This window comes from Vulpes lagopus, chromosome 3, assembly GCF_018345385.1.
Source record: "Vulpes lagopus strain Blue_001 chromosome 3, ASM1834538v1, whole genome shotgun sequence".
NCBI classification, from domain to species: domain Eukaryota; kingdom Metazoa; phylum Chordata; class Mammalia; order Carnivora; family Canidae; genus Vulpes; species Vulpes lagopus.
The window spans coordinates 23,051,485-23,064,407 of NC_054826.1; positions in this window are offsets into that span (position 1 = coordinate 23,051,485).

Below are 12,923 nucleotides of genomic sequence, written 5' to 3' on the forward strand. Positions count from 1 at the left end.
TCCCAGGACCCTGGGATCATGACCTGAGCCAAAGGCAGATGCTTAACCAACTGAGCCACCCCAGGTGCCCCAATGCCCCAATCTCTTCCATTTCTGTATGAATTTTGGATTACCTTATTAATTTTTTTGTAGAAAAGCAGCTAGGTTTTGACAGGAATTGTGCTGAATCTGTAGATCAATTTGAAGATCCTTACTATATTAACAATATTGTTTTCCAATCCATGAACATGCAATATCATTTAACTTATTTAGGTCTTTTATTTCCTTCAGTGATGTTTCATAGTTTTCAGTGTAGCATGTGTTTCCCTTTTAAAATTTAACCTTAAGTATTTTTTTGATGCTATTAGAAAAGGAACTATTTCTTTAATTTTCCAAATAAGTCATTGCAATTACATAGAAATACAATGGATTTTTGTATACTGACATCATATCCTGAAACCTTGTTAAATTCATCTATTCTAATATTTAAAAAATAGATTTCTACATACAAAATCATGACATCTTCAAAGAGAGATGTTTTATTTATTTATTTCCAATCAGAATACCTTTGCCCCCAGGTTTTTTTCTGAATATAACCTCCAAAACAATGTTTAATATAAGTGACAAGAGTGGATGCTTCATCTTATTCTTAATCTCAGAGGGAAAGCATTCAACCTTTTATCAGTAAGTATGATATTAGCTATAGCTTTGTTATTGGTGATCTTATCAGTTTGAAGATGTTGTCAGTTATTCCTGAATTACCGAGTGTTTTTATCATGGAAGCATGCTAGACTTTGTCATATGATTTTTCTGAATCTATTGAGAAGTTTGTATGTGTTTTTCTTCCTTTATCTTATGAACATGATGTATTACACTAACTGATTTCTATATGTTATATTAACCTTGGATTTCTACGATAAATCCCACTTGATCGTGATGTATAAGTGCTTTGTTATATAGAGATTAATTTGAATTGATCATATTTAGTTAAGGATTTTTGCTCCTATATTCATAATACATATTGGTCTATAATTTTCTTTTCTTGTGATATCTTTGTCTGGTTTTGGTGTCACAGTAATACAGACAATCTAGAATTTTTGGGGTAGTGTTTCCTCTTAACCAAGTTTTTAGAGTTTGTAAAAGCATGGTGTTCATTTTTTTAAAAAATGTTTAATAGAATTCAAGAGTGGAGTTATCTGGGCCTGGGCTTTTCTTCATGGGAAGTTTCTTGATTAATAATTCAGTCTCTTGTTATAGCTCTATACAGTTTTTAATTTCTTGTTGAGTCACTTTCCATAATAGTTTGTGTCTTTCTAAGAATTAGTTCATTTCATGTAGGTGTCTAATTTGTTGACAAAATGATTATTCATAGTGTCACTCAAAATCCTTTTTATATGTCCAAGATTGATATTGATTTCTCCCTTTTCATTACTGATTTTAGTAATTTGATTCTTCTCTCTTATTTCTTTGGTTGGTCTAGACAACAGTTGTTATTTAAAAAAATATCTTGTGGCACCTGGGTGACTCAGTCGGTTAAGTGTCTGACTCTGGTGCACGTCATGATCTCAAGGTCCTGCGATCCAGCCCCAGGTGAAGCCCTGTGTGAGGCTCCACCAAAAGCCCCACAATGAAAGAGGAGTCTGCCTGGACCCCTCTCTCTCGCTCTTCCCCTCCCCTCCTCTCGTGCCTATTCTTTGTCTCTCAAATAAATAAATGAAATCTTAAAAAATATAAATCTTTAATAAGAACAACTTTTGGTTTCGTTGAATTCCACTTTTTAATGTTCTATTTTATTTATTGCATAAATCTTAATTTTCTGTGCCTTCTGCTTGCTTTTTTTTGTTTTCTCTCTCTCTCTTTTTTTGCTTATTAAAGTGATAGGGTAACTTGTTGACTAAAGATCTTTTTCTGTTTAAATACAGACATTTACTTCTATAAATTTCCCTTTAGTCACTGCGTTAGCTGCATTTCATAAATTTTGATATTATGTGTTTTCATTTTCACTTGTCCCAAATATTTTCTAACTTCCCTTGTGAAGTATTATTTATTGGCTATTTAGATGCATGTTGTTTAATTTCTTTTTTGTTGTTGTTGTTTAATTTCCACATATTGTGAATTTCTCAAATTTACTTCTTGTATTGATTTCTAATTTTATTTTTAGTGCTGAGATAACATATTGTATATTATTTCAATCCTTTTAAGTTCTTTTTGAAACCTCTGATATGGCCTAACATATGGTTTATCCTGGAAAATGTTTCTTGGGCACTTGAAAATAATATGTATTCTACATAATTCCAAAACCTATGTTGTCTTAAAGTATGTTTTTCAGTGGTTCATCACAGGGGCACTACCATCCCTCAGATAGTATTTTGCAAATTGTGGTGGGGGGGGGCAGTTTGTCTTATTGCAATGATTGGGGACCCTATTGATATTCACTCTTTATTATTATTATTATTATTATTATTATTATTATTTATGATAGTCACACACAGAGAGAGAGAGAGAGGCAGAGACACAGGCAGAGGAGAAGCAGGCTCCATGCACTGGGAGCCCGACGTGGGATTCGATCCCGAGTCTCCAGGATCGTGCCCTGGGCCAAAGGCAGGCGCCAAACCTGCTGCGCCACCCAGGGATCCCCCCTATTGATATTCAGAGCAGAAAATCATTGCACAGATGTTCCTGTGCCATTGAAGTTACTAATATGCCACACCCCTAGTGGTTTGTAATTACAATCCCCCACTTAGGATGATTCCATCTGCAAGCATATGACTATTTTACTATGTTTCCTAGGGTATTGTCTTAGCTTAAGCTCCCATAACAAAATACCATAGACTTAGTGGCTTAAACAAAAAAAAAATTATTGTCTCACAGTTCTGGAGGCTAGAAATCCAATATCAGGGTACCAGCATGACCAATTTCTTTTGGGAACTCCCTCCCTGCCTTGTAAATGGCTGCCTTCTCACTATGTCCTCATATGACAGGGAGAGAGAGTGGTCTCTCTTTTAGAAATTCACCAGTCCTATCAGATTAGGACCCTACTCTTATGATCTAATTTAATCTCAGGTACCTCTTAAATGCCTATCTGCAAGCATAGCTACTTTAGGGATTTGGGCTTGTGTTTGGAGAAGTGGAGTTTAGAAGACACAATTCAGTCTGTAGCAGATAGACAGAGTTGAGCATTTAAATATTAAAATACATACTTTGTAACAGAGTTCTTTTATTCTTCTTTTGCATTGTAATTAGGGGCATCACTTTTTGAATTTGTGTTTTGTTTTTGTAGTTTTTAACTGTGTGTGTGTGAGTGTGTGGGTGCATTTTCTTTCAAGATAACAAAGGGGTAAGTTTAACAGTAATTATTATAAAAAGAATTATTTGAATCTAATTAGTCTGCTATGAAGTGCTGCCTAACTGATTCCTGAGCTTTTGGTATCAATTACCATCATTTCTCCTCATAAAATTCTTGGCAGGGTAGATACTATTATCTTTATTTTATCAATGAGTAATTGAGAGTTATTAAGATTTGGCACTTAATGAAGAATATCCAAGTAATATGTGACATAGTCATAGTCCAACTTTCTTCTGTGGGATTCCATAGCCTCACTGTCCATGTACTTGAATTCTTACTGGATGGAAGACAGAGACATAAACCTAGTGATGTCAAATAGGTATTGGTTATTCTCTGTAGGAGGGCCAACTGGCAGCTCAACCAAAACTTAATGAGTATAGATTTTGTATAGAATTTAGTTCTAAGTAGCAGTATCTGTTTTGTGTAAGTCTTCAGTAAATTTTACTTACAGTCTTAATTACTAAATATTATATCTCTAAGCTATTATTCCAATGCCCCGTGGTTATAAATTTGTACTATTGACTGAACAATGGTAGACAGTTAGCTGCCTGGTAGCACACAAGTAGATTTAGGCAAATTTTACATAAGGACTACTTTTAAAAGGTTCTTAAACTGTAATTTTGTGACTTGAAGAAGTTAAGTATCTTATTTAAGTTACAAAAATAAGCCTTTTTGAGAACCATCACAACACAAGAAGTTACTTAATATAAAATAAGTGTTGGACAAGATGTGATCCAGACTTCTCTCACCCAGTTGTAAAATTCTTTGTTTTCGGATAATTAGCAGGATGTTTCCCCTCACCTATACCAATCTTCAGTCTTAGCTTTATTGATGAGCAATTGTGACATAGTTAATTAAAACCTATGATTCACAGTCTAGTGTAGAAACATAATTCAAAAACTATTTATTGAATATTTTCTATCACAAGCAGAACAATATTTACTTGATAATTTGATTTTATTTAATTTAAACATTTTATTTATTTATTTAAAAGAGAGAGAACACAAGACCAGGGAGAAGGAGAAGCAGACTCCCCGTTGAGCAGGGAGCCCTACTCGGGGCTTGATGCTAGGACTCTGAGATCATGGCCTGAGCTGAAGGGGCAGTCACTTAGGTGACTTACTCGATAATTTCAATATTTAATTCAGGATATGATTTCTTTGTTGTTTTCCTTCTTTAAAAATGTAGATTACTTTTTTATCTCCTCTCAAAGTACAAGTGTTTTAATTCAAGCTTTCTGCCTTTGGCGCTTGGAAATCTCACCCATTTTAATATATAATATATATTACATTTATCATTACTTTGTGCTTTATCTTAAAAAATCAAACTTTTGTGACCTGAGGCAAATAACATTATGAAAAATAACCATGGATGGTATTCCACACATAGTCCATCAAAAATGAGAGTATCATATTCCTCTTTATGAATATTCATGGGAATAAATGTCAAGATCAGATTGTTTTTGAGTTTTTAATGCAAATTTTGACATGTAAGGACAAAATTTTATGAGACAGCTATTTTGTATTATACATACCTTCAAGATGAAAGAAAATACAGTATTATTTCTACAATGTATTTACACTGAGAATGGTTTGCACATCGTGTGTCATTCTTTACACTATTAGAGATCTTTAACACATAGCATGAATGCTATTTATACCTAAAACCTTTAGGAAGTGGAAAGTAAGAGGTGTTTGAAAATGCTGTGAAGGGAGAAAGTTGAAATTGTAAAAATAATGATGTCTAAGCTAACAATAAATTACCAAAATAATGTAAAAAAGAAAAAATGAAACTCAAACATACAGTACATATGGTTGTTCAGAACAAAAATATTTTATCAATAAATAATATTTTATAGAAAGCAAAATATATAGGAGGTCACATGCATAAATGTGATTAAGTATGGTTAAAATGCTATCTTTACATATTTACTAATTTTTATGTATCTGTGGCTCACAAAGATTTAATTAGAAGTTGATTTAAATTTAGTTATATATTTCAATTTCCAACTAAATTCCTTACTCAATTATTATTGAATCTATCTTACAAGTCCACTTCTCTTTGTCCCATGGCTTATTTGTTTGTGTGGCACATGGGTAGCTGTTATTCTTCAGAAACTGATTAGAATCAAAACTTTGCAAAATATGCTTCCCAAATAAACTTTAATCAGTGAAATGAATAAATTTATCAATTGCAAACATACTTGAAGAAATAAAGAAACTCTCCTAGAAAGTTAAAAAAAAAAAGGTAGGCAGTTTGCTAGGACCACAAACTGCAATGTCTCATCTAAAATTTTCCAAGATGATAAGAAAATAGATATTACAGTTAAAATAACCATGCTATTTCACTGGCTTAATTATGCTCATGTTCAAACTTTAGTGTTAACTCTTACTTTCTAGGCTGAACGAAACTAAAGAGGTCTGAACAATCAACCCTCTGGAGGCTTAGATTTCAGAGTGTGAAAATGAATGTTCTATCTGTTGCTTTATGCCCTCTAAATAAAACCTTGATTACCTATGCAACAAGGACCACAGAGGGCACAGAATAACATTATGAAATCAGTTGTGCAATATGAATTTAGAGCAGAAGCAGCTCTGCCCAAATAACCTGGGAGGAAGAAAAGGACGTCCCCACAAGGGCAGGGACATACAGAATCATGCAAAGAAACAAAGAACTCTTCAGTGCACTCTATGTTGGCCATCATGGTTTTAATGAACTGGCTGTAATTTTCAAAAGCATTTGCTTTTGTAAGCAGATTCGTTTCATAAACTCAGTTCTAATGGGGTCATTTATTAATCTTCCCAGAGATCATTTCTTATGACAAAAGCCTAATAAATTTAGCTGGGTGCATTTTTAAATACCAGAGTCTGAAATTATCCATTATTGTTTTAATTTCCCAAACATTCCTATTATGTATTGTGCCAACATTTTCCCAGTGGATCATCTTATCTTTAGATTATTAGAACTCTAAATCCCACACGGTTTTCTATCACTATTGTTTCATTTGCTGAAAACATAGTAGTTTCATACATATATTGCTTTCAATTTTATTTTCTTTAGATCTATGCATTAATCTTATTCTCTCGGAAAGACTTTGATCACCTCCTTTAAAATGCTCCAATCTCCAAGGCTATATTACTCTTTCCCTTACCTACTTTATTTTTCTTTGGTGCACTTACTACCTTATTTGTTTTATTTTGTTTTGTTTTGTTTTAGGTCTGTTTCTTTTCAGTAGAAATTAAGCTTCTTAAGGACAGGGACTTTTATTCAATGGTGTCACCTTGGAACTTAGAATAAATTAAGTTTGGAATATTGTAGGTGCTCAATAAATATTTGTTGAGGGAATCAACAGAAAGATGAAAGCTGAACACACTGAATTCATTTCAATGTACCTTTAAAATACTGGCCATTTTTTTATGACCTAACAATCAACCTTAGTGAACATCTGTCTGAGAGCTACCCCATTGCTATTCTCTATAATAATTTAATGCTGTCCTAGTTTGAACTTGCAATAACTTCTTCATGGTTCTTTTTGGCTTTAGACCATCCCAACTTCAGTCTATCTCCTTCTTACTGCTGGTCATCTTTAGAAAATGAAAAACAGAGTGGTGTGTCACCTCTAACCTCAACTCCTATCAGTCTCATGCCCTCAAAATGACACATGAGACTTTGATAAGAATGTGAATTCCTGTGATGTTTTTGGAAAGATTAGATGTTATCCATTAAAACATAAAGCATGCATATGCCTTGTCTCAGCAATATAATTTCTAAAGATCACTTTTAGAAAAATAAAAGTGCCTGTGCTGGTCTTTCAGAGATACACAGGAACCACAGCTTGCTTATAAATGTGACAAATTGGAAAAAAAATCTAAATCTGAATGCTCATCAAAAGGCAATGGTAAATCATTATTATAGATTATTATGTTTGTATCAAGAAGAATGAGGTAGATATTTACATGCTAAGCAGAAAGAATATCCATGCATTCACAGCTAATTGGGAGGAAAAATTAAGTTGCAGAATAATATTTTTAGTATAATTTCATTTTGTTAAGGAGAAAGAGGGAAATAATGAAAGAGAGTCAGAAATGGAGGTAGAACGAATGCTATAAATGTGAATTTGAGCTTTAAATATAACTTCTTTAAATGCAAGAAATATAGAATCTTAGAGTAGGAAGGTCTTCAAAGTATAAGATTTTTTTAATTGTATTTGTGAGAAATTAAAGTTATAGAGAAACTAAGTTATTTAAGAAAGGTCACATAAATATGTTAAAGGTGGAATGAGTGGTGAACTTATACCTCTTGACACTTAGACTGGTAATTTTTCCAGTGAGATTTATTGCCTCTCAAGGAGAATATTTACTTCTTGCTTGAGCTTGATTTTGCTTAATTATTATTGATTATCATGTCAATTATATGCAGAACCAGAGGATACTTTGTCAAGAATAAAAATGCTACAAAAAACCAAATAATTAGATGTGTATTGATTTAATTTGAAGAAGAAACTATAGTTTTTTATAAAAGTGTGATTAAAAATTATAATTAGATAGATAGGATAATAAATTTTAATAAATTTTAACACATTAATCACATAGAAACTATTTCAAAGTTATACAGATCACTGTGTAAAGGAAAAGATATGCCTATGCTGGTATTGTAAATTAAACTGGGTATTGTTATGACTGTCATGACAGGTAATTCAGTGTGCCCCCTGATTTGTCTGATCAATTATCACATGGTAATATAGCTGAGATTTCATATTCACCTATATTGCATACTGTCTAGACATAGGCCCAACTTATAGTGTCATAAATAACTTCTATTTTGTTTTTGTATTTGGGATATATGTGGATCTGGACAAAACACAAGCCAGATGAAATGCTTAAGTAGTTATATTTTACCTTGGACTATTCTCTGCCATGCATTAATGGCTGTATTTAGAATAGTTTCTGATTTATTTAGAGCTTTGCTGCTGCATTTTTTATCAGGTAAAATATATGACTTCTCACATAACAGGAAGGCCTGATGATAGAATATTGAAAAATAAAGCCATCACCATTGTCCTGGTAAAGAAAAGAAGGGTAAACAACAAGCCAAACTTTTTTTTGCCAAATCCTGTTATAGACCATTGTTGTTCAACATGTCTTCTCTAGAGCACTAATTGTTCAGAATTTGTACAGGTGTTAATTTAAAAATAAGATGAGGAAGGGAGATTTTAGTCACATATGTTTAGAACAGCCAGATTTCTCATGGCATTTAGAATGCACATTTTAACAGACTAGTTTACACAGTAGTTGCTAATCTTATGCCATCCTTAAATTATTCTTTGTTTATCAGAGAAGCCCACAAGACTGGTGTGTGCTGTAAGATGAGCATTGGGAAAAGGTGATATGGATACATTTATTTGATGTACTACATACAATTTAGGGCGAGGAGCAACAGGCGATGATAGAAAACTATAGCCAAGGGAAGGACTGGAAGAAGTACAAGGCATAGACTTGGTGCTCAAGTAAATCCTCGGTGACTGCTCCAGCAAGGGCAACTCCATGCAGAAATTTCATGGATACCAACATGTAAATAAATCATAATATAGCGAGGAATATTACATAAGGTGCATTCCATGATAAACTCATGTTTGGGTTTAAGATTATGTCTGAAGCAGGTTGGTATTACTTTTATAATCATGAAGGAAAGAAAAGAGATGATTGTAGAATACTGAAACTAAAAGTTGAATCGAACTCCTACCATTAAATGAGATCATATTGGTAAAGTACCGTAAAGAGTGCCTGGAACATAGGAAGTGCTATATAAATCGTTTTTAAATAAAATAAATAACATGCTGGGGGGTGAGGACAGAGATCAAAATAGCTTTGAAATGTGTACACACAGAGATGTATTGCTGAATCTAAGTTATGTGTGTATCAAACTATTTAAATGTGTCTTTCATTTGAAGTTTTAAATAGTTTGTTATTGACATTTCCACTAAAATTTACTTTCTCCTTCAATTGATAATACTATATTCAAAAAGTCATCTCAGACCCTCTCTCTTTTGAATAAACGACAGAGCTTAAATTGATACCTATAAATTCACATAATGTTTTAAGTACCTTCATTGTTTAGCAAAGAGTAGCTAGTTCATATTTCATAAAGGCTTATTCTTACTATTGATAATTCTTAAAATAAATGTACAGATATATCTTCATAGAAATGTTTAGTAGCTATCTGTATAGAACCTGTTTTTTGTCTTGTTCTGAATTTGCCAAGCTGACCACAAAGTTGTTGTTTGCTTCAGTGAAGTTGTTTGCTTCAGTGAAGCAAACTCTGTGGCATATAAACAAAAAAATACTAGCCATACTTCCTAAACTATAGGTAAAATGATTCCTGGTACCAAATTTCTAGAAGTTTATATATTCTTACATACTGTTTTTTTTAAATTAAGCATTGGCCAACTATTAAATAATGCGTTAAATTAGATTCTAAGTTTCCCTGTAATTATTCACTGTTGTGTATATATCAAAGTATTCCAAAGGAATAAACAGTTTTTATTGAGTCTTAAAATTATGAACTATTGTTAGCTACTTGGTGAACTCTTATCTTATGTTTCCTCTTATCATCACAGATACTGGCATGAAATATTCTTTTTTAATATTCTCAATTTAAAAGAATCTTATTCTAGTTAAAATTAAAAAGAATATTAATAATTAGCATTTAAAAACTCATAAATAAATCAATTTATGGGTGATATATAAAAATTTTCATCTGAAAAAAATGATACTTTGTTCCTTCTCATGAAGATATCTAACTTTCTTGGAGTAGGATATTTCACATTAGTAATATCATTTGAAGATCTAAAGTTAATTTCCTCCCAGGGTATAAGATCATTTACATGAGAGAATCTTTTATTAGAAATTTAAGACCAGCATTGTTTTCTAAAGAAAAGGTCATTTTTCACACTTGAATTATAAAGTAACTCAGCTCTACTAATAAACTGATGAGTATAAACAGTATCCAATTAATTCACAACTGAAAATAGAATAATTTGCCTCCGCATCTTCAACTCATGAAACCTGATTCCTATCTGAACTCAGCATATGTCCCCACACCCACACCCATAACCTTCATGGGAGAGCCAGGCGGATGTCTTCTCACTGCCTTATGCAATAAGGCTCTCTGCTTCGTTAACGCACTCCTCTTGCACCGGAACTTTTGGGTTTTGCCCTATTTCTCTATCTCACTCTCCCTTCTCTAGCTTCTTGTATGTGTATGAAGCACATGCATACATTATATTTATGATGTGTTTATTCTTCAAAACTTATAAAAATGTATCTTAAAAGTTTTGTTTGTAATTACTTATCCATAGTATTTGACAGGAAGGTTTTAGTGATTACATATACTTATTGCAAATTGAAGAAGGCTTTTAAAAAATGAGTTCAGGGAGGATTTTATTCTCAGGAGAGTCAAAGACTAATATTAAGAATATGAAGAATTTTTCTTCTAAAAATATATTGTTAATACCGACTGTCTTTTGCCAACCTGCCAGTTTGTTAAGGAGAAAATAAACCTGTAAGTAAGTTAACAGTGGGAAGCTGTTTTTGTTCTGACGCAGGTAGGAGGCTGGATATGATAGAGAGTCTGAATCCTGGTTTTTTTTTTTTAAGATTTTATTTATTTATTCATGAGACATAGAGAGAGAGAGAGAGAGAGAGAGAGAGAGAGAGACAGAGACACAGGCAGGAGGAGAAGAAGGCTCCATGCAGGGAGCCCAATGCAGGACTTGATCCCGGGACTCCAGGATCACACCCTGGGCCAAAGGCAGGTGCTAAACCTCTGAGCCACCCAGGAATCCCCATGGATCGTGTTTTTTTTTAAGGTGTTCTGTAAGGTAGGGTTTGATTAGGAAAACAGATACTGCTCTAACATATCAAGCAGGAAGGGCCTTAAAATAGGTAATTTGAGACATGTAAAACTGTCAAAAGTTTGAGGGAAATGGATCAGAAAAGCCAATACTGATGTTTAGGAAATAATAAATTACTGCCATAGCAATCAGACAACAAAAAGAAATAAAAGGCATCCAGATTGGTAAGGAAGAAGTAAAACTTCCCCTATTTGCAGATGACATGATACCATATAAAGAAAACCCTAAAGACGCTGCCAAAAATCTACTAGAACTGATAAATGAATTCAGCAAAGTCACAGGATACAAAATCAATGTACAGAAATAATAAATTACAAAAGCAGCAGGGAAATACCTCAACGATTGCAGCTGTCTGCAGCCCGGAAGTGAATGATTTGCAGGTGGATGCAAAGGAGCCATGGCAAAATCCTTTCTTATTTAACTGCCAAAGTTCATAGGCCTCCCCAACTCTTGTTGGAAAAATAATATTTCTGTTTCTCTTCCTCCTTCCAAATCTTGCAAGAAGCCACTCTGCCATGCACTTAGTGAATAACTGGTTAAAGAAAGAGGACTGGTTCTTATCTATGACAGTATTAACCCAATATGGGTAAGATGATGTTGTCAGAGAGTTTTATTATGAATATGACCATGAAGTTTCATTCTATCAGATATTTACAAGGACAATAGAAATGTTCATTTCAAATAATTAGGCTGAAAGGTAGCATTCTTCTGTATCAGCGAAAACTCTTCCATGCTCTTAGAGCATTGTTTTGTTTCAGAACGTGTTTTGTTATTTGTCAGCATGTTTTCCTCAATTTTGACTTTTCAGAGATGGATTTAATCATCAAAGGCTAACAGTGTACAAGGCCTAATAGTGTCAAAGGCCAATAGTGTACAAATAGCTATAGTAGGAGAAAACTGAGACATAGCAAACATTCAACACATGTTGTAAGTATCAGTTGTGAAGATGCTGGGCTTTGTGTTACAATTTCAAAGGGGATAAGACAGCTTCGTGACTTAGTTCCAAGTGAGTTAAGCTTGGTGGAGAGGTTTACAAATTAGTAAAAGGACCAGTAAACACGTAATGATACCGACCATTAATCTGGACATACCAGAGATACCATTAAGGGTAGTGTAAAGAAAAAGGGTTTGTGAAAGTCAAGTGTTGAATATTTGCTTCTGTGAATTAAAGATTAGTAATTCATGCTTTGCTCCTGTTGCATTTATTGCACCAATATGGTGAACCTGATAGATCTTACAGAGCTTCTAAATGTGCCCCACTTACAATAAGAAGTAGCTGCTTAGAAAATGGAAGAATATGGTTCACATATCTTCTCAATGATAATACAACCTTCACACAAAATCGTTAAACCAGACTGGAAATTATTAAACAGGAAAATCCTGATCATTGGCAGCTTGGGAGCTGCTAATGGTGTCACATAAGCACTGCCCTCATATCCATAATTCCATTAATGAGAGGCCTATTTTTAGCTTGGAATCCAATTAGGCAGCACTGTTAGCTAGGAGAAGAAGTGGAATATAACCCTCCTCAGTGCCATAGCCTAGACGCCTGCATTTCTTGTGACAAAGGGCATCCTTTGGCAGAATAGACAGGTCTTCACAGTTTGTGGAGATATTGGCGGTACAAATCTCTATGGGAATCAATTCCTAATGGCTTCGTATATTTCAGAAGATCTCTGAGCAATC